Below are 22,041 nucleotides of genomic sequence, written 5' to 3' on the forward strand. Positions count from 1 at the left end.
CAGTGAGAGGTAAGAGGATGTGGGGGACAAGAAAGAGAGTGAGGGTAATAGTAGGAGGGAAGGGAACTAAGACGTAAATGAGGATAAGCATGAAGTTAAAAAATAATACTGATGGTGGTGGTAGTGACCGAGGGTGGGAAGGTAATATACACATGGGAAGAGGGAGGGAGAGGGGGGTAAGAGACGCCTTGAAAGGGGGTTGATGGGAAAAAGATAGACCGTGGGGGAAGAGGAGGGGATGGCAGGAAGAGGAAGAAAAAAAAAAAGGGGTGGGGAAGATGGGGAAGAGCAGTCGGCGAAGTCTCGATAGGTTCAAATAGAGGGGAGGTGAGGCTAGGTGCTTACACTGAGCTGAGGTCGACAGCGGACAGAGCGAGGCAATAGGAAATAATGCACTGATATTTAATAGTAGACACACTGGATAGAAGTAGTACCACTCGGTCGAGTATATTGCAATCCCTGCACTGGACATTCACTTCATCGGTCCCGAGAGAAAGGGTGACAACGTTTGGAGAAATACGTCCACTGTATCCTGCAAGTCATATATGAGTCGCTCGTGGGAAGCAGCCTCAAACTCCCCTTTTTGTACATATAAGTCACCCCTAAGGTAGTCCCTAGGTAACCCATAGGGCAGGGTGCTATGTAGGTAAAAGAAAGGACACATACCTGTGTAGTTTATATGTCCTGGTAGTGTAGAACTCCTAAAATTCGTTTTACACTGCGGTGAAGCCTGCTCCTTTCATAGGCTAACATTAGGGCTACCCTAATATACCATTTGAGTGGTAGATTCTGATCTGAAAGGAGTAACAAGGTCATATTTAGTATGGCCAGAATGGTAATACAAAATCCTGCTGACTGGTGAAGTTGGATTTAATATTACTATTTTAGAAATGCCACTTTTAGAAAGTGAGCATTTCTCTGCACTTAAATCCTTCTGTGCCTTACAATCCACGTCTGGCAAGGTTACTTGACAGCTGCCTTGTTCATTTTACTCAGACAACCCCAAACACAAGATGCTCAGTCACACCTGCACACATCTGCATACTGAATGGGTCTTCCTGGGCTGGGAGGGTGGAGGGCCTGACACATTTGAAAGGACAGTGGCCTGCCCTCACACATTGGACTGCCAAACCCCCTACTGGGACTCTGGCAGACAGGATGGAACTGAGAGGGGTTCTGGTGCACTTCTAAGCCACTCTTTGAGGTCTCCCCCACTTTAAAAGCGCATTTGGGTATTTAAACAGGGCCTCTGACCCTACCAACTCAGACACTTCTGGACAAGATACCACTAGTAAAGAAACTCTGAACCAGACCCTGCAACCTGGCAAGAGGAACTGCCTGGCTGCCCAAATGACTCACCTGACTGCTTTTCTGCAAAGGACTGCTGCCCTGATGTTGCCCTGCTGCCTTGCTACCCTCTGGCTCTGCTGAGAAGTGCTCTCCAAGGGCTTGGATAGAGGTTGCCTCCTGTTCCTTGAAGTCTCAGGACCAAAAAGACTACCTCCTGCAAAGAACTCCTTGTGTTGCGAAAATTTGACACCCAGCCTGCCAGAAACGACGCACAGTCGGCATCGCGGTGAGAAAATCACCACATGCTGAAACGGAACAACACGACCTAGCTTCCTGAGAGGAGATCGACGCAACTCCAGCGTTGCGACCAGAACTTCGAAGCACGGCCCACTGGATTGAGGCATAGCTGAGCTGGAACGAGGCAGCCCGACTTCCTGCGAGAAGAATTGACGCAGCTCCTGCTGTGCAACAGAAATTTCCCCTCATCGCCCACTGGATTGACGCAGCTCCTGTGACTTCGTTCTGCACCGCCCAGGATTTCTCCGCATCGTCCCTGGGGCATCCGAAAACCCCACAACCCAAAGAGGATCCAAATCAGTGCGCCGGAGAAACCAATGCACACCTCCCTGTTTTTTACGCATCTCCTCCTCTGCGGTCCCTCAAGGAGAATTTGAACGCAAACCAGGTACTTTGTGCATGCAAGAGACACTTGTTGCTTTTTAAAGACTAAAGACTCTTTTTATCATTTTCTAAAGTGATATTTCAACGTTTAATTATCAAATCTTGATCGCTTTGACCTGCATTTATCCAAATAAATTTCTAGATTTTTCTAAACACTGTGTGGTGTATTTTTGTGGTGTTATACTGTGTTATTGCATGATTTATTGCAGAAATACTTTACACATTGCCTTCAAAGTTAAGCCTGACTGCTCAGCGCCAAGCTAACAGAGGGTGGGAACAGGAAAATGTGGATTGTGTGTGACTTACCCTGACTAGAGTGAGGGTCCTTGCTTGGACAGGGGGTAACCTGACTGCCAACCAAAGACCCCATTTCTAACACCATGTATGACCTTGTTAATCGTGCCAGCTGTCACACAGGCCAGCATCACCCAGGGCCTGTACCCTGTGGTGTGCCCATGTATGACCTTGTTAACTGTGCCAGCTGTCACAGAGGCCAGCATCACCCGAGGCCCGCTATCCGGTGCTGTGCCCATGTATGATCTTGTTCACCTCACCAGCTGTCACACAGCCAGCATCACCCAGGGTCTGTTACATTGTGCTGTGCCCAGGTATGATCTTGTTAACCAGGCCAGCTGTCACACAGGCCAGCATCACCCAGGACATGTACCAGGTGCTGGGCCCATGTATGATCTTATTAACCTCGCCAGCTGTCACACAGACCAGCATCACCCAGGGCCTGTACACTGTGCTGTGCCCATGTATGACCTTGTTAACCGTGCCAGCAGACACACAGGCCAGCATCACCCAGGGCCCGCCAGCCGGTGCTGTGCCCATGTATGATCTTGTTCACCTCGTCAGCTATCACACAGGCCAGCATCACTCAGGGCCTGTTTCCCAGTGCTGTGCCCATGTATGATCTTGTTAACAGTGCCAGCTGTCACACAGATCAGCATCACCTAGGGCCTGCTACCCAGTGCTGTGCCCATGTAAGATCTTGTTAACCTCGTCAGCTGTCACACAGACCATCATCACCCAGGGCCTCTGTTGAAATTGGCCCTTTTTGCAGGGTCATCCCCAACCGTTTTGCCTCCTTCCTCCTATTTCTTCTGACCTGTTTTTGTTGGCTTTAGGACTCTGGGCACTTACCACTGCTAACCAGTGCTAAAGGGCATACGCTCTCTGTGTAAATTGTACTGTTGATTGGTTTATCCATGATTGGCATATTTGATTTACTAGTAAGTCCCTAGTAAAGTGCACTAGAGGTGCCCAGGGCCTGTAAATCAAATGCTACTAGTGGGCCTGCAGCTCTGGTTGTGCCACCCACATTAGTAGCCCTGTAAACATGGCTCAGACCTGCCACTGCAGTGTGTGTGCAGTTTTAAACTGTAAATTTGACTTGGCAAGTGTACCCACTTGCCAGGCCTAAACCTTCCCTTCACTTACATATGACACCCCTAAGGTAGGCCCTAGATAGCTCCAATGGCAGGGTGCATTGTATGGTTAAGGTAGGACATACAGGTGGTCATTCTGACCGCGGCGGGCGGCGGTCGCCGCCCGCCATGCGGTTACCGCCAAATGACCGCTCCGCAGTCAAAAGACCGCGGCGGTCATTCTGGCTTTCCCGCTGGGCCGGCGGGCGACCGCCAAAAGCCCGCCCGCCGGCCCAGCGGGAAAACCCCCTCAACAATGAAGCCGGCTTCGAATGGAGCCGGCGGAGTTGAGATGGTGCGACGGGTGCAGTGGCACCCGTCGCGATTTTCAGTGTCTGCCAAGCAGGCACTGAAAATCTTTATGGGGCCCTGTTAGGGGGCCCCACGACACCCGTTCTCGCCATCCTGTTCCTGGCAGTAAAAACCGCCAGGAACAGGGTGGCGGGAAGGGGGTCGGAATCCCCATGGCGGCGCTGCTTGCAGCGCCGCCGCAGAGGATTCCCTGGGGCAGGGGGAAACCGGCGGGAAACCGCCGGTTTCCCTTTTCTGACCGCGGCTTTACCGCCGCGGTCAGAATATCCCCAGAAGCACCGCCAGCCTGTTGGCGGTGCTTCCGCGGTCGTTGGCCCTGGCGGTCCATGACCGCCAGGGTCAGAATGACCCCCATAGTACTGTGTTTTATATGTCCTGATAGAGACATACTGCTAAATTCGTTTTTCACTGTTGCAAGGCCTGTCCCTCTTATAGGTTAACATGGGGGCCACCTTTAAATATGATTAAAGTGTAGATTCCTTTCGGTAGCAGATCGACATGTGGAGTTTGGGGTCTCTGAACTCACAATTTAAAAATACATCTTTTAGTAAAGTTGGTTTTAAGATTGTGTGTTTGAAAATGCCTCTTTTAGAAAGTGGGCATTTTCTTGCTTAAACCATTCTGTAACTCTGCCCTGTTTGTGGATTCCCTGTCTGGGTCAGTTTGACAGCTGGGCTGTTTGCACCTCTCTAGACAGTGACACAAAGGGAGCTGGGTGTAGCCTTCATTTCCTGATGAGCCATCTCTGTTAGGAGGGAGGGAAGGAGTGGTCACTCACACCTGAAAGGACTGTGCCTGCCCTCAAACAATGCAGACTCCAGCCCCCTGGCGTGTGTCTGAGGCCTTGCCTGGGCAAGGCAGGTTTTCACAAGCAAGTGAGAATCTCCTTTGAAGTAAGCCTACTTCAAAGGCCAAAATGGGTATAAGAAAAGCACCCAAAACCCCAGACTTTAGAACACTTCTGGAAATCAAGAGGAACCTCTGCCTGGAGAAGAGCTGAAGAGCTGAGGAGAAGTGCTGCCCTGCATGTGACTGTGCTTTGAGGAGCTATCCTGCAGTTGCTGCTTCTGCCTGTGCTAGGGGACAAAGACTGGACTTTGTGGTATATTCCTGCTTGAGAAGAAATCTCCAAGGGCTTGAAACTGAGATTGCCTCCTGTTGTTGAAGTCTCAGGGACAGCAAAGACTTCTCTCTGCCAGCACCTGGAGCCTCTGCTGAGACTCCTGCCCTGCCAAGTGGTGCCCATCCAGTTCCTGGGGCCCTGAAAGGAGAAGCTGGCAGAACAAGAGTGAGAAATCCACGCACAGACTGCCGTGCGGGGAAAAGATCGACGCAACTCCGAGATGCGGCTGAAAAATGGACACGCCGCCGGCTTCGCGGCTGAATTCGATGCTCGCCTGCAGCGCAGCTGGAAGATCGACACACGGCTGGAGAAACGATGCGCAGCATCGCTGACAGAGGCTGGTGAGATCGCAACCCGCGCTGCGTGGTTTTCGGATCATCGTGCGGCAGGTTTTCTGACACAAACATCATCTGGCGTGTAAAATCGATGCAAGGCCTGCCCGGACCCGAGAGTACTGTTCAGATAGACTCATTGTTCTTCTGCGGAGAGAAGAAATGACTCACGCCGACCCGACCGAAGGAGAAACAACGCACGGTCTCACTTGTGAGTGATATTGACACATTGCAGGCTTCTTTCGACGCACACTCGCCCGTGCAGGGTTACTTTTGATACACCCAGGTACATTTCCACGCTAACAGTGTTAGCGTTGTGTTTAAAATCACATGAAGACTCTTTTTACATTTTAATTGATAACTTGAATTGTGTATGGTGGATTTTATTAGTTTTGGTCTTGTTTTAGCTAGATAAATATTTCCTATTTTTTCTAAACCTGTGTTATGTCATTTTGTAGTGTTTTCATTGAGTTACTGTGTGTGTTGTTACAAATACTTTACACCTAGCACTCTGGAGTTAAGCCTGCTTGCTTGTGCCAAGCTACCTAGGGGGTGAGCGGGGTTTAGCTGAGGGTGGTTCTCCTTTACCCTGACAAGAGAGAGGGTCCTTGCTTGGACGGGGGTAACCTGACTGCCAACCAAAGACCCCAATTCTAACAGCCTCCTACCCTATGCTGTGCCCATGTATGACCATGTTAACCGTGCCAGCTGTCACACAGGCCAGCATCACCCAGGGCCCGCTAGTCGGTGCTGTGCCCATGTATTATCTCTTTAACCTTGCCAGCTGTCACACATACCAGCATCACCCAGCGCCTGCTACCCTGTGCTGTGCCCATGTATGACCTTGTTAACCTCGCCAGCTGTCACACAGACCAGTATCACCAACGGCCTGCTACCCTGTGCTGTGCCCATGTATGATCTTATTAACTTTGTAAGCGGTCACTCAGACCAGCATCACCCAGGGCTTGTACCCTGTGCTGTGCCCATGTATGATCTTGTTAACCTCGCCAGCTATCAAACATACCAGCATCACCCTGCACCTGCTACGCTGTGCTGTGGCCATGTATGATCTTGTTAACCTCGCCATCTGTCACACATACCAGCATCACCCAGGGCCCTCTACCCGGTGCTGTGCCCATGTATGATCTTGTTAACCTCCCAAGCTGTCACACAGACCAGCATTGCCCAGGACTTGTACCCTGTGCTGTGCCCATGTAGGATCTTGTTAACCGTGCAAGCTTTCACACAGACTAGCATCACCCAGGAGCCACTACACAATGGTGTGCCCATGTATGATCTTGATAACCTCGCCAGCTGTCACACAGACTAGCATCACCCAGGGCCCGCTACCCTACCCTGTGCCCATGTGTGATCTTGTTAACCTCGCCAGCTGTCACACATACCAGCATCACCCACGGCCTGCTACCCTGTGCTGTGCCCATGTAGGATCTTGTTAACCTCGCCAGCTGTCACACAGGCCAGCATCACCCAGTGCCTGCTACCCTGTGCTGTGCCCATGTATGATCTTGTTGACCTCGCCAGCTGTCACCACACAGACCAGCATCACCCAGGGCCTCCTACCCGGCGCTGTGCCCATGTATCATCTTATTAACCTCGCCAGCTGTCACACAGACTGTAGGAGGCTGGCCTGGCCTATAGTGGGTACCTGATGGTACTTACACCTTGTGCCATGTCTAGTTATCCCTTATTAGTAGATTAGTAGTGTTCTAGCAGCTTAGGCTGATAGAGGTAGCTATAGCAGAGCAGCTTAGGCTGAACTAGGAGACATGCAAAGCTCCTACTATACCACTTATATCATATAGCACTATACCATAAGAAACACAATACTCAGAGTTACTAAAAATAAAGTTACTTTATTTTAGTGACAATATGCCAATACTATCTCAGAGGATATACTCCTTTAGGAGGTAAGTAAAATACACAAAATACAATCGGGAAGACTTGAAGTTCCGGTTCCATGGCGGCGTTCATCTTCTGTGTCTCTGTTGGTGAGTCTTTGGCCCTCTGTGTTGTGTTTCCACCAAGCTTTTGATGGTGGTGGTACCGCCCCAGAAATCCTGGTGGTTGCTGTGTCATAATATGGTGGGCAGTAGCTTGTCTTCCGCCTGGCTGTTGTTGGCTACCGCCGTAGTGAGTGATGTTAACGCCCTGGCGGATGGTGTGGTACATTGGCTGTCTATGGGAGTTATCACCGCCATGTTAATTCAGCGGTAATTACCGCCAGCCTATTGGCAGTATTACCGCCACTTTAACAGTCACCGCCAGTGTCATAATGACCACCTAAGTGTTGTGCATTACGCAGTGTGATCTGGGTTTGGAGGTCACATACTCCCCTCTGTACCTCAGTCTCGGACGTCCAAGGGAGCCCGCAGACCTCCCAACCCTCCCCCCAATCTTGAGTCAGCCTTACGCTGCCGTCTGTCTTAAAAATACTCGCACAACACTGTATGATTTGTAATGCACCCTTTATATGGAATGTTGCATTCTGGGACTTGTAGTTTCATTGACCATTCGTCTATGTGCTTACAAATGGAAACAACAGAGCCGGGGGTGGGTCTAAGAGACCCCCACGCAGACACAGGTAGTCAGGCCTCATTGGGGGCTCCTACCCCTTCCCCCTCCCTCTAGATGGCCCCTCCCACAGCAGAGCGCTGGGAAGCACTACTTATGAAGCGAGGAGCCCCTGAAAGGTATAACAGACCCTCCCTCGGAAATGTATGGTAAGAGGAAGACTGCCGTGGGAGGGGGCGGGAAAGAGGCGTGAGGAGAAGGGCCCGACTCCAGGACAGGGGTGCAAGCACCAGGGGTGGGGGTGCAACCAGGAGAGGGGGCTTGGGGGTGTAAGGATCGGAGAAATGAAGCGGAGTTGAGTAAGAGGAAGTATTGGGGGGTGCTCAGGGCAGGAAAGGAAGTTACTTAAGACATTTCTACAGGATGCTGCTAACGCCTTCCTGTCGTGTGAGCAGCTGCACCACAGATCACGAGGGGTGGGGGCCGCACACAAGCCCTGGATGGACACAGACCGTGGATTATCAACCAGAAGTGATGTGTGAAGGGAGCGCGCCGTGTGATCTGCTGCAGATGAGTTCTGGCCATGTGATCTGCTGCAGGTGAGATGTCGCCGTGTGATCTGCTGCAAGTGAGTGGTCGCCGTGTGATCTGCTGCATGTGTATTCTGCTGTGTAAACTGTGAGTTGTCGCTGTGTGATCTGCTGTGTGATCTGCTGCGGGTGAGTTGTCACTGTGTGATCTGCTGCAGGTGAGTGATTTGTCGCCGTGTGCTCTGCTGCAGCTGGTGTGTTGTCGCCGTGTGATCTGCTGTTGGTGTGTTGTCGCCGTGTGATCTGCTGCAGGTGTGTTGTCGCCGTGTGATCTGCTGTTGGTGTGTTGTTGCCGTGTGATCTGTGCGTTGTCGCCGTGTGATCTGCTGCAGGCGAGTTTCTGGGTGGCAGGGTTATTGATTGAGGGGTTTTCTTTCCTCCTCCTGTTTGGATGTAATTGTGGTTTAAGGGCCTGAGCTGCCGCCCTTGGAGCGGGGGAGCCAGGCTCGAGTCTCGGCGTCTGTTCCACACCCTGTGATTCTGGGCAAATCACGTACTCGCCCAGTCCCTGCCACAAAACGTGAAGTATCCCTGTGTGATGTAACTGGTGCTCATGTGCTCTATACTTCGTGCTAGAGAAACCTGCACAACAATAATAAAAAACGTTGAATTTTATCTTTCTCCTTGACCCTTCCCCGCGCCACGGGCGGTCAGAATAGGTGAAGAGCTACAGGGATGTTTTATTTATTTATACAGTTATGCACAATCATATAGCGCTGACATTACCCTAGGGTGCTGAAGCGCTTTACAAGAGGAATATTTAATCATCAGGGGAGGGTTTTCACGTCTGTCGGAAGAGGCTGTGTCAGATTTGGAGATGCCGAGGTCCGGATTCTGGGGAAGGGCTCCAGGTATTGGGGGGCGGGGGAGGGGGGGGGGTAGAGTGGGGAGAGTTGTACTGGAGTCCGAGTGGTTCAGCCAGAACTGGGGTGGAAGCACCCGGTGTTTCCGGGGGGCGGGTGGGGGGGTGCAGCCAGGACAGGGGTGCAAGCAGCACGTATGGTGGTGCAGCCAGGACAGGGGTGCAAGCAGCATGTGTGGTCGAGGGGTGCAGCCAGGACAGGGGTGCAAGCAGCATGTGTGGGGGGAGGGTTCAGGCAGGACAGGGGGGCAAGCACCAGCTGTGAGGGGGTGCAGCCAGGACAGGGGTGCAAGCAGCATGTGTGGGGGGAGGGTTCAGCCAGGACAGGGGTACAAGCACCAGTTGTGGGGATGCAGTCAGGACAGGGGCGCAAGCACCAGGTGTGGGGGTGCAGGTAGGACAGGGGTGCAAGCACCAGGTGTGGGGATGCAGTCAGGACAGGGGTGCAAGCACCAGGTGTGGGGGGTACTTCACTCATCTCTACAGGAGGCTGAACCACAGATCTCATGGGGGTAGAGGGGGCGGGGAACATTTATTGTGTGAGGAGAGAGATAGAGCATAGCGCCCCCTATCCCTCCCTCCTGCATCCTTTCACCATCCCTGGGGTGGGGGTGATTGGGGGGTGCAGACCACCCCCACTGGATGAGGCCCTTCCGCGGTCCCTGCTAATGGCAGCGGTGGGGGCGACCACACAAGCCCTGGATGGACACAGACAGCGAATTATTATCACCCAGAAGTGCTGTGTGAAGGGAGAGCGCCGTGTGATCTGCTGTGAGTGAGTTGTCCCCGTGTGATCTGCTGCAGGTGAGTTGTGGCCGTGTGATCTGCTGCAGGTGAGTTGTCACCGTGTGATCTGCAACAGGTGACTTGTCGCCGTGTGATCTGCTGCAGGTGAGTTGTGGCCGTGTGATCTGCTGTAGGTGAGTTGTCGCCGTGTGATCTGTTGCAGGTGTGTGAGTTGTGGCCGTGTGATCTGCTGCACGCGAGTTGTGGCCGTGTGATCTGCTACAGGTGAGTGAGTTGTCGCCGTGTGATGTGCTGCGGGTGAGTTGTCCCCGTGTGATCTGCTGCTGGTGAGTTGTGGCCGTGTGATCTGTTGCAGGTGAGTGAGTTGTCGCCGTGTGATCTGTTGCAGGTGAGTGAGTTGTCGCCGTGTGATCTGCTGCAGGTGAGTTGTGGCTGTGTAATCTGTTGCGGGTGAGTGAGTTGTCGCCGTGTGCACCTCTGCAGATGAGGTCTTGCCGTGTGATCCGCTGCAGGTGAGTTGTGGCCGTGTGATCTGCTGCAGGTGAGTGAGTTGTCCCGTGTGATCTGTGGCAGGTGAGTGAGTTGTGGCCGTGTGATCTGCTGCAGGTGAGTGAGTTGTGGCCGTGTGATCTGCTGAAGGTGAGCAGTTGCCGTGTGATCTGCTGCAGGTAAGTGAGTTGTGGTCGTGTGATCTGCTGCAGGTGAGTGAGTTGTGGCCGTGTGATCTGCTGCAGGTGACCTAGTTGTCACTGTGTGATCTGCTGCGGGTGAGCTGTAGCTGTGTGATGTGCTGCAGGTGAGTGAGTTGTCGCTGTGTGATCTGCTGCGGGTGAGTGCGTTGTGGGCGTGTGATCTGCTGCAGGTGAGTGAGTTGTCGCTGTGTGATCTGCTGCAGGTGAGTGAGTTGTCACCGTGTGATCTGCTGCAGGTGAGTTGTGGCCGTGTGATCTGCTGCAGGTGAGTGAGTTGTCGCCGTGTGAAGTGCTGCAGGTGAGTAAGTTGTCGCCCTGTGATCTGCTGTGGGTGAGTTGTTGCCGTGTGATCTGCTGCAGGTGAGTGAGTTGTGGGCGTGTGATCTGCTGTAGGTGAGTTGTGGCCGTGTGATCTGCTGCAGGTGAGTGAGGTGTGGCCGTGTGATCTGCTGTAGGTGAGTGAGTTGTCGCCGTGTGAAGTGCTGCAGGTGAGTGAGTTGTGGCTGTGTGATCTGTTGCAGGTGAGTTGTCGCCGTGTGATCTGCTGCAGGTGAGTGAGTTGTCACCGTGTGATCTGCTGCAGGTGAGTGAGTTGTGGCCGTGTGATCTGCTGCAGGTGAGTGAGTTGTCGCCGTGTGAAGTGCTGCAGGTGAGTGAGTTGTCGCCGTGTGATCTGCTGCAGGTGAGTGAGTTGTCGCCGTGTGATCTGCTGCAGGTGAGTTATCGGGGTGGGAGGGTTGGAGCCGGGAAGTCACTGAGTGAGGGGCTTTGCTCCCTCCTCCTGTTTACAGTGTAATTAGTGGAATAAAAACGGTGAATGGTTTCCTTCTCCCCGACCCCTCCCGCTCCCGGGGGTCTCAGGCCTGTGACCCCTGACACTGGTCTATATTGGTATAAAAGTGACCTCTGTCCTGGGAAGGGGCCAGGTTGGTCCGGGTCACGCACAGTTGGGCCACATTTTTCCCGGTGTTGTGGATTGGTAAATATTGGACTGTTTTATAAATGACTTTCTGCTACTTTTAGCATATTGGGCTGGAATTTAGAAATGTGTGTGGGTTACAGGATCAGTCTTTTGTGGGTTGTACCCCTGAGCTCGGAGCCCCTGCAAGGTGAGAAGTGAAGAAACTTTAGAAGTGCAGCCGAGTCACCTGCATTTCAGCAGCCCCCCCCCGCACCCCCCCCACACATCTGCACTTCCAGAAGCTTCCCTGAAGAATGGGAGTTTCACAACATAAACCTTTATTATACAGCGCGGCAGATAGCGCCTCGACGCCATTTAAATCCACTTTGTGGGCGCAGGACCCTGTGATTTGCCAGCATGAAAGCCCTGCTTGTTTAATCTACAGTTTGTTGGACAGTTTCCAGGGGGGAGGAAGGTAACCGAGTCCATGGAAAGAAATCTCAGCTCCTCACATTAACAATCTCCTTTGACAACTTTGCTTAAAATTCGCAAAAGCTGCTGACTTAGAACTGGGGAGTCAGGATCCAGTCTCGGCGCTGGCTCAGCATCCTGTGATCCTGTACTCATCCCTACTCCCTGTATTCCAGCCCTGTCCTTGCCTGTTCCAGCCAGAGCCTGCTCTCAGTTTTCCAGTCCTGTCTCTGTTTGTTCCAGCCAGAAGTTTGCACCCAGTTTTCAAGTCCTAGTCCAGCCTTTACTTCAGCCTGAGCCTGTTCCCAAAACTTGCCTCTGCCTCTTAGCTTGTTCCCTTCTGTTTCCGTTTCTTCTTGGTTATTTGTGTCTGGTAAATGTTCTATCAGTCTTCACCAGTGTATACGTGTCCTCCTTTGTACTGGGGTTGGCTCCTGGTTTCCAAGAGGCAATTCCAACCCCCATACTTGTCTAGTGTTATACATTGTCTTTTGCGCCTCACAGTGACAGTGTGCTATTGCTGTTTTCTCAGGAATCGCCACTGTGTTTCCAGCTGGACCCACAAGAGCGTGTCCTGTGTATGTAAATACTATCCTTGTTTGTGCTCTAGGGTCCAGAGACAGAATCACTTCTCCTGCCTCCTTTCTATGGGGCTGGCAGGGTGACTATCTGTAAGCACAAACTGCACAGAGGCATTGAGATTCCCTGTCACTGTGGGAGGTTCTGCGCCTTACTCTGTGTACAACCCCAGCGTGTTTGTCCACTAGTAATCTGTTTCCTATTTGTTCACACAAGGGTTGCTCTGCTTTTACTTTCCTGTGCCTGTCCATAGCTGTCCTTTCCGTGTATGCCTTTAGCTGCTCTTCTGCCCCAGTACACGACCTCTTTAGGATATTCAGTGACCTCAAGGGGTGTCCCAATCAGAGTCCTGATCAGACCAGCCCGAAACCGTGACAGAATGCACTAACCAAAAATGTCAGGCTCCCCAGGCAGCAAAGGCACACACAGACCTAACAAGCTTTCCTATCATGTTAAGACACCCCTTTCTAAACCTAAACATTCTCTGAAGACCTCTAAAAAAGGCCTTCGTTTAAAGGATAGACTTGTTAAAGAAAATCAAAGATTGCGAATTCAGTACTACATTGCGTGGCTTGCTGATCCATCAATGGTCGACTATTATGATATCTGTGATTATGACCCCCAATCCTTGTCTGTAGAAGAATTACAAAGCAATAATGAGTTTTTGGAGGTTCTATTACCTCAGACAGGGGAGAATGTTCCTAACAGTGAAAGTGCTTTTGCTACTTCTGCACAAGACATTTACTCTCAAGAAAACCTGGTTAATTCCTTGCCTCGCTCTAGTGCATCCCAAATTCACTTCCAGGACTCTGTCAAAACAAAGAACCCTGACACTGTTCAAGAAGCAAAACATTTTTGCCCATAACTCAGCCGGTGGTGGTCCTAGGACAATGGGACCACTCCCAAACCATTCATCACGACCTGGTCTTTCTGTCTCGGTCATCTCTGGGCCTCCACACTAAGTTAGTGGGGACCCAAAATAACCCCTCCCACCATTCTGTGTCTTTTTAAGCTCTCTCATGGCTGGAAGTTTTGTCTTGCAGCTGAAAGTAGATTCTGTATTAAGGGTCTTATTCGTAGTATCCTTGCAGTAGGCCTGCTAGCCCTGAAAATGTGTAATGCTCTACGCTCTCTAGGGCTAAATATGTGGCTGCTCTGCATTATTTTCTGCCATTCTGTTTCCATGTGGTAATGTCCTCTAGAGACTAAATATATGGTTACATGAGCATGTTTCTTATACCTGCTATTTTTATTATGGTGTTCTTTAGGGGCTGTTCTGAGCATTACAGTCAACGTAACTCGCCCCATAATCCTTTTGAGGGGGATTCTTTCTTTTTTCAAACCATTTTTCATCATATCTCAGCCTGTGGTGGGTCTGGGATAATGGGACCACCACCAAAACATTCAGCACAACACACTCTTTCTGTCTAGGTCAACTGTGAGTCCCCACACCAGGTTAGTGGGGACCTCCAAAATAACCCCTCCCACATTCAGTGTTTATTTAAGCTCTCTCATGGCTGGAACTTTTGTTTTACAGCTGAGACTCGTTTCTGTTTTAAGAGTCTTGTTTGTAATATCCATTTACCATTTACCATTTATTTATTTAATTGTTATTAGCCTATCAGGCCTTAACAATAATCACACAATAGATATCAATCCCTCGAACTCAATAAAAATCACATTAAAATAAAAACATCTCAATAAAAGGAACTATGCTTGAATTTTTGATTTAACATGTGCCAAAATGTATCCAATTTACCATGCATTATCGTAAAACCTGATTTGACCATAATTTACATAAAAACGTAACTTATTCTAGAAAAACATTATGAATCTAATATTTAAAATGTCTTATTATGGGACGAGTCATTTGGGGCCTTGCATTGCCTTCCAGCCATTTAATAAAAGACCGAGGCCTAACCCAGTTTACATTACCCTGCACCGATTTCCCAAGCTAAATAGGTACGGGATAACATAGGCTATTGTGCCTGTGCCAACTGTAGGTGCATTGATAGACGTAATTTCCATGCTTCCAAGATATAAGTTGAGACCTTTGTCACAATGTATTTCTCATCTGAACGCATACATAGCGCTTCCGCCTCCTTGCACTTCCTAACTCCGAAAGTTCTGAAAAGTGGACGAAGGTACAATTTACGGAGTCTGAGCGTAAAGTGACATAGTAAAAGGAAATGGGAAAGTGTTTCCGGACCACCATGAAGACATGGACAACATTCTAAACTACCCGGAGGAGCGGATTGCCATCTGTTGACCACCGCTGTCACTGGTAGTGTGCCCATACGGAATTTAAAGTAGAGAGCCCTTTTTTCCTCCGGATAAATACTGTCTATGAATATTGCTGGATTAAGCTCTTGGTTAAACAAAATATACCGCTTGAATAAAGGGCTAAATGACTTGCACATAATCTCTGTCTTTCGCTCCCAATATGCCTTTTTTATGACAGCAAGACTAGGCCTTCTGATTTTTTCAGGATGGAGCCAAAAGTCATCCTGGCCGATAGCAGCCAGGATAGTTGAAATATGTTTGAACCAGGGCAGTTTCCGATGGTTTTGCAGCTTCATGATATCCTTAAGTACGTCTCTGAATGGTTTGAGAGCCTCTTTTGTCCAAATACGGATCCAGTATCTTACTGGAGCCAGAGCGATGTAGTCCTCAACCTTTCTCATCTGTAGATCAATTCTTATTGCGTTCATTGGTGTAGCATTACCTAGACAAAGTAATTGGCGTAAAAATTTATTCTCGGTTACTTGTATTGATGGAATCTTTCTGAATCCCCAGATCTCTGCGCTGTAAAGTGCTGCGGCTCTTGCTTTTGTTTTGTATGCAAGCAGCGCGGAGCTCACGGAGTGATTGCCTGTAGCCTTTGCAAATCTGAGTACTGCTCCGGCTTGTTGGGCCAAGGAAATTCTGCTTTTGTAGATTTGTGGTTTCCATGTCTGTTTTTCATCTAATCTGCAGCCCAGGTAATCATAGGAGGCCACTCGGGCCAAAGGCTTATTATTTACCCTAAAAGTCGATTGCAACGTCTGTTTTTGGTTGAGAATCATAAACTTTGTTTTCCCCTCATTGATTACCATGCTCCTTGAGGTACAGAAAGATTCGAAGCCCCTAAGTAGACCATGCATTGCTATCTCTGTTCTTGCCAGTAATACGGCGTCATCAGCAAAGAGCAAGATAGGTATACTTTCATTGGCTAGTTTTGGTACGTCCAGATTTAATTCCTTCAAAACTTGACTTACTTTATTTATATAACAATTGAATAAGGTTGGGGCCAAAACGCAGCCTTGTTTTACACCTCGCTCAATTGGAATTTTGGCCGTATAATCATTTCTCGTAGAATATCTGACCCTGGCAGTGTTTCCTGTATGCAATAGAATTAGCAGCCTTAAGATTTTTCCCTGTATGCCCATGTCCGACAATAGCTGCCATAATGTTTGGCGATTTACGCTGTCGAAGGCTGTTTGGAGATCCACAAAGACCAGGTATAATGGACTGTTTTTAAGGGTGGCGTATTTAGCACAGATCATGTTTAGCTTAAAAAGTTGGTCTGTTGTACTTTGGCCTCTCCTAAAACCAGCTTGGTGTGTTGATATTAAATCTCCGTCCTCTAGCCATTGGTCTAGACGCGACTGAATCAATTTGGCAAAAATCTTTCCAACACTATCAAGCAGTGAGATAGGTCTATAATTGCTCACCATGTCCCGAGGCCCTTTTTTGTGAATTGGAACGATTATTGATTCCTTCCAAGAAGGAGGGATTACCTCGTAATGCCAAACACTGTTGAATAGACGGGCTAGAGCAGGTAACCATAACGTTAGCTGGTTACGGTAAGCATCTGAAGGGATGCCATCTGGGCCTGCAGCCTTAAGCGGCTTTTGAAGGAGGATAACTTGTTTAATCTCTTTTTCACTGAATTCCGGTATTAACTTCATTGCACGTGGAATGACGTGGGCTACTTGCGTGGAATTTGTGCTGGAAAATTCGTTAGAGACTAGTACATTCTGGGTTCCGTTTACCGATCTAAAAAGACAATTTGAAGATGCTGCGTGGGTCTTTTGAAGAGGAAATACTTTGCTTGATCTTTGATTTCTGCCTCCCAGCCCTTGAGTGGGGATGTTTGAGTTAATGGTCATCCCTGGTTCTGTCTTGGCCACTTCCTGATACAAGGCAGTAAAGTGCTTTACCCAAAGTTGAGGGTTAATATTCAGTTCTAGGTTTTTCGGGGGGCCTTCGCATCCCCACCTGACTATCTCCCAAAACTTTTTGGAGTTCCCTGCCGTTATTGCTTGCAGTAAAGTTTTCCAAAGTTTATGTGGAAATATCTTCCTTTTGTATCTTAATAATTTTTTGTACTGTTGCCTACATCCATGAAAATGTTGCTCGTTGGAATCATTCAAGTGCCGGTTCTTCAGTGCTTGTGATAAGGTCTTTTTTAGCTTTAAACACTCTTCATCGAACCAGCCCTCCATCATTTTAGGATTGATTTGAGGATGCTTGATCTTTTCCTTTTTTGTTTGCAGTAGCAAATTATTAAAGTTATGCAGGAGGGGTATAGCGTCATTATCTGATGGGTTTAAGAACGTGCTAAGTGATGACAACCAGGTTTGGCTGGGAACACTCATATAAGGTTCATCCTCATTTGACCTTAATATGTTTTTCCTGTTTGGTCTCATAGTTATTGTTAGGCTATTTCCGTTGAATGGAGACTCCGCCTTCCCTGGGCTCGTGTCCGGATGGACTATCTCCATTAGCAGTGGGTCGTGATCACTCTCGATTCTGTCCCTTATTTCCATATCGATGACGTAATGCCAGGCTTCGATGTTTATTGCCATATAGTCAATTATGCTTTGCCTTTTTCCAGTTCGAAAGGTAGATTTAAAGGTTTTATCTGACTTTGTTCTCCCATTTAATGTGCGAAGTCCTCCTTCTATTAATGCTTCAAAGATTAATTCTCCTTTCTTGGAGTCATTACAACGTTGGATAAGAGGCGTTGGGATATTCCAAGCATAATCTTCCTCTGCTACTTGTTCGTCCCAGAGGATAGAATGAGGTTTAGTGTTGAAGTCACCACATATCAATAAAAAGGTTTTACAAGGTTGGAGAGAGCGATTGTTCATGTGACCTGGTACTGGGTTCCTCCGATCCATGGTTCTTTTGTTTAGGATATGTTCTTTAAGGAGCCGCACCCCTGGCGTAACTTGAGCCCGGCTGATAGGTGGGAATTACACATTTACTATTTCAAGTGACCATTCCTCGTATTTGACTGCGAGCGTCTGGATTCCCTTGCTTTGTACGGTGTGAGTTACTACGGAGTTCCTCAGTAATGAAGTTCTAATCCAAATACTCAGACCTCCCGAGGGTCTTCCTTTTTTTTGCTTAATTGCAGGTGAGTGGAAGGTGGCGAACCCATCTAGGTCAATAGCATGTGTAGACCAAGTTTCTTGGAAGCAGCTGATGTCTTGTTTTTTAATAAATTCAACCCAGTCTTTATCTTCCATTTTGTTTTTTAAACCTGCTATGTTCCAGCTTAGAATTTTTAATATGGGACTGGTTTTATTTTTTATGTTCGAGTTATCCATTTTTTGCTACGAGCTTTTAAATGATTGCTCTTTGCAATTCTGTAACTGTGGGGGATTGCCCCTACTGTTTCTAGGGGAATTAGCTACCAGGCAGAACCTCATGTTACTCAAGTTTATTCGTTCAGGGAGTTGTTGTTTGGAGCTGATTGCTCCCTGAAGTATCGAGCCGAAATTGCCTTTTGCCTCTTGCCTACGCATCATGTTTCGGTCTGTAGCTTTTTCAGGAAGAATGGTTGGATATAGTTCTTTTTGAGGAGTAGCAATGGATATTCCCCAGGTCTTCATCGTGTTTGAACATTTTAAGATCTGTTCTGCTATCCAAGGTGAGGCCCAGACTGTTTCTGTTAATTCCCCGTTCTCTAATTCTTTTTTTGGTATGAATCTTACTGAAAGGAGATCTTTAGTTGTTACATTCTGTAAGGCTGGCAGGGAGTTAACAAGACATAAGATGTTAGACCTGTTCAGGATGTCGTGACTTCCTCTTGAGGAGTACTCAGGCATAAACAAGATCGTGGCTTCGGGGTTTTTAGTTGTTTCAGACCGGATCACAGTGTGCCCGCCACCTTCCTGCGACAGTCTACCTTGGAGTTGGGTGTTCTCATTTTGTCTGTCTTGAGTGGTAACTGCCCGACTAGTAGATATTCGATTTACCTGGCCTTTTTCCCTCCCCAGTTGCACTTCTTTGTTCCTTTGTTCTTCGTAGGGTTGCCTTTTTGGAGGCCAATTGTCCCTTTTTCCTTTGATTTCATTGGTTTCCAGGTCCAGTGCTGGGCGCGATGGTGCAGGCGAATCAGTGATCCACCCAGGCTGGTTGCTGAGATTATAATTTCCAGGGCTGCCCTGAGAACAATATTTTGCCTTTGTCCGGGGTGCGGGAACTGGGGCTGTTGTGTTGTCCACGCACATGGTTGTTCTTATACTTTGTCCGTTTCGTATATACTCTGGGGTCTCTGCCCTTCTATTTTCGCCTTTGCTATTATCTTGTTCTGCCCCCTCACTAATGGGGTTCGGAGGCTGCTGGTATTTTCCGTAGTGGTCTTCTACTATGTTTGAGTAGTGTACCTGAACTAAATGTTCAGTTTTTGTAGCTGGGAGGTGCTTATCGATACAAATGCTGGGTTTGGATGTTCCTGGGCTCCATTTGGGTTGTTCGTTGGCTGGAGGATCATTTACCTCGTTTATCCCATGATTTGTTCCAGGGTCTTTTCCGGACCACCTTTCTTTGTCTAAGTCATGCCCAGATGCTTGGTGTCCCCTGGGGCCAGTGGGTATGCGGTTTATATGGGAATGGTGAGTGCAACTTTTGTCGCACAATAATCCGGGATTTTTATTTATAAAGTTAAACACTTTATCGGTAGGTTTCTCAAAGCTCTCCGACTTAATGCTTTTATCTTTATACTGATGTTGGGCACTCTCATCACCTGTGTTTCTGATTTCTCCTATTAGGCCTATCTGTTGTAACATATTTAAGGCCTTTCCTGCTGGTGCTTTTTTTTTTCCTCTAGCTTTCTTCCATGTGTTTTTCCATCTGCCTGTTAGTTGAGGCCTTTTACCCGGTGGCCTTTTTTCTACTGTGTTTGGGACTTTGCTTCCAAATTCAGGACTTCCATTTGTTCTCTCCCTCTTAGGTGTCTGATTTTTTACATCTGGGTAGTTCTCTCGTCCTGGGCCGAAGTGACTTTCTATATTTTCTTTGTCTGCTGGCCCTTCAATTAAACTAGATTCTGTTTTTCCTAACTCGTGAATGCACCCCTGTGTGCTTTTAAGGTTATGTTTGCAGTCTTCGATTATGTCTTTGATTACTTTTGGGACTTCCAATAGTTTTTCCAGCAGTGGTCCACAAACTTGTCCATCCAACTTGTCCATTTTATCGGCCACTGCTTGGTGCAACAGGTTTTCCCTAATTACGCCCTCTACTAGGGCCATCCTGTAATCTATAGACTGTATTGAGGATGTAAGTTGTTTGGTCAGTTCAAGTTGATCATCAAATTTTTGAGACTGGGCCATGATCGTTGTTGCGATTGAGCCCAGTGTTGCACATATAACTTTCATGATACTAAGAATTGGTTGGTCTAGTGAGAGGTCGTCTCCATTGCCACTTTGTTCGTTGGTTATCTGACCTTCTGGATTTTTACCTTCCTTTCCTCTGTGGCCTATGATTATACTACCTTCCAGGAAGTTTAGATCTTCTGATGTTATGCTGTTTAGTTGAGGGTCTGTGTTGCCAATAACGGAGTTGTCGAGTGAGGACAGCTCCAGACTGAAAGAACTACTGTTGAGTCTGCCCAGCATTAAATTAGTTTTAACAATTTGTCTTCCGCAGTGAAGCTGTGGCGCTGGGGTTTTATGGGTCTGTTTAGATGGTGAGCAGTCTGTTTCTGGACCCATTACATTTTGGAGTGCTGTGAATTCTGCTTGGGCACATTGTGGAGAGGATGTTAGTGAAAAATTCCCGGAGTTCAATAGTCCCGTTTGGGGGTCAGGATAAGGTGAATCGTTGCTTTTTCTTTGCTCTCCCGAAAAGTTGCTCCACTTTGGGGGGTTATTTAACTCCACTTCACCATCCCCAAGAGGATTACTCATTGGGCAGAATAATTGCGATAAACCAGCCTGTTGCTGTTGCTGCTGAAGTGGGCGAGTATCCTGGAGCCTGGTCGCTGGTAGCTCCAGTTCACCCCCCCCCATGTTGTAGCCACCCACTTCCCCCGGTGGCTGTGATCGGAGGCCACTGGCTCTGGGACTTTGCGTTTGCGGCTGTTCTGAGTTCGAGTTCACTTGGTTGTAATAGTTAGTGATAGTGTTTGTTTTTGGTCTAGTTTTCCTTACTCCCGTAGATCCACCCGGGCCCGGGTGTGTCGGTGTATACTTATGTCCCCTGCACAGAGGACTTGGAAGGCCCCCCACAGTTCCGCCTACAGTTTCTCCTGCATTCGGTAGGGCACCCCCTGTATCGTCAGAGTCAGTATGGGCTGGCAAGCAAGGCAGTGTCACCACTTCTAATGTCCCGCCTGACTCTTCTCCTGGCTCGGAATCGCTTTTGTTGGCGGGAGACCCGAATTGGACACCCTCTGCTGTGTCTGCTGTGTCCTCACTTAGGTTTGCGAATCCCCCCTGGGATTGCTGGATGGTTCTGGGATCCTGGTCCTGATCCTGATCCTGGTTCTGGTCTAACCCTAGACTTTGTAGACTTTTGAGCTCCTGCTCCTGCTCTGGTCTTTGGGAATCCGCTAGGTGAGTGAACGCCTTATTGGCCTCCCTAGCCTTCTTTGTTTTTCCTCTTGTCCCAACCATCCTCCAGTTACCGTTCACTGCTCACTGCTCACCGTTCACCGCTCACCACTCACCGCACCCCTCCCCTTGGCTCCTTGGTCCCTTACTGGGTTCCTTCCTTCCTTCCTTGCTTGGTCTTTAGAAGAGACCACCAATCAACAACGGCAAGTCCCAGTCCAAATCCAAATCCAAGGCCAAGGGCCAACTAGGGCTATGGCTAGAGCTGTTGCTGTGGCTGTGGCTGTGGCTGGGTAAGGCTGGGTGAGACGACGTGGCGCGGTTGAGTACCGATGCCGGAGCCGAGGGCAGGAGCAGGACAGGGAGAGGGAGAGGGGTTCAATGGCCGGGATGGTGGACAGGGACCCCCCCCCTTCCCACGAAGTCTGCTTACCCGGTCTCTCCTGGTCAGTCCTGGTCTCACCCGGTCTGCTCTCCTGCTCAGCGTCTTTTTCCAGGAGGGGCTGTGGGAGGTCACAGGAGGTCCACAGGGGGACGGCCTTCCTTCTGGCTCCCTCTGACTAGTTTAATAATCTCCTTGGCTTCACCTAGTCCATGTGATGGCAGGGCAGGGCAGGGCAGCAACTCCAAGCTCCAAGCTCCTCTGGTACCCCTCTAGTGCTCCTCTCGTGCTC

The 22,041-nt window shown here is 49.0% G+C and overlaps 2 protein-coding genes across 2 annotated transcripts in view; both read left to right on the forward strand.

Annotated features, from left to right (window-relative positions):
* Positions 1-8,182: 8,182 nt before the first annotated feature.
* LOC138295258 (zinc finger protein 850-like) overlaps positions 8,183-22,041 on the forward strand; it is a 37,586-nt gene continuing 23,727 nt past the window's right edge. The window contains exon 1 of the mRNA XM_069233450.1: positions 8,183-8,299. The gene's annotated coding sequence lies outside the window, so the exon portion shown is untranslated. The remainder of the gene's footprint in view (positions 8,300-22,041) is intronic.
* Positions 8,202-22,041, forward strand: part of LOC138295259 (zinc finger protein 345-like) — a 73,295-nt gene continuing 59,455 nt past the window's right edge. The window contains exon 1 of the mRNA XM_069233451.1: positions 8,202-8,299. The gene's annotated coding sequence lies outside the window, so the exon portion shown is untranslated. The remainder of the gene's footprint in view (positions 8,300-22,041) is intronic.

Source organism: Pleurodeles waltl, chromosome 5, assembly GCF_031143425.1.
Source record: "Pleurodeles waltl isolate 20211129_DDA chromosome 5, aPleWal1.hap1.20221129, whole genome shotgun sequence".
Classification (NCBI taxonomy): domain Eukaryota; kingdom Metazoa; phylum Chordata; class Amphibia; order Caudata; family Salamandridae; genus Pleurodeles; species Pleurodeles waltl.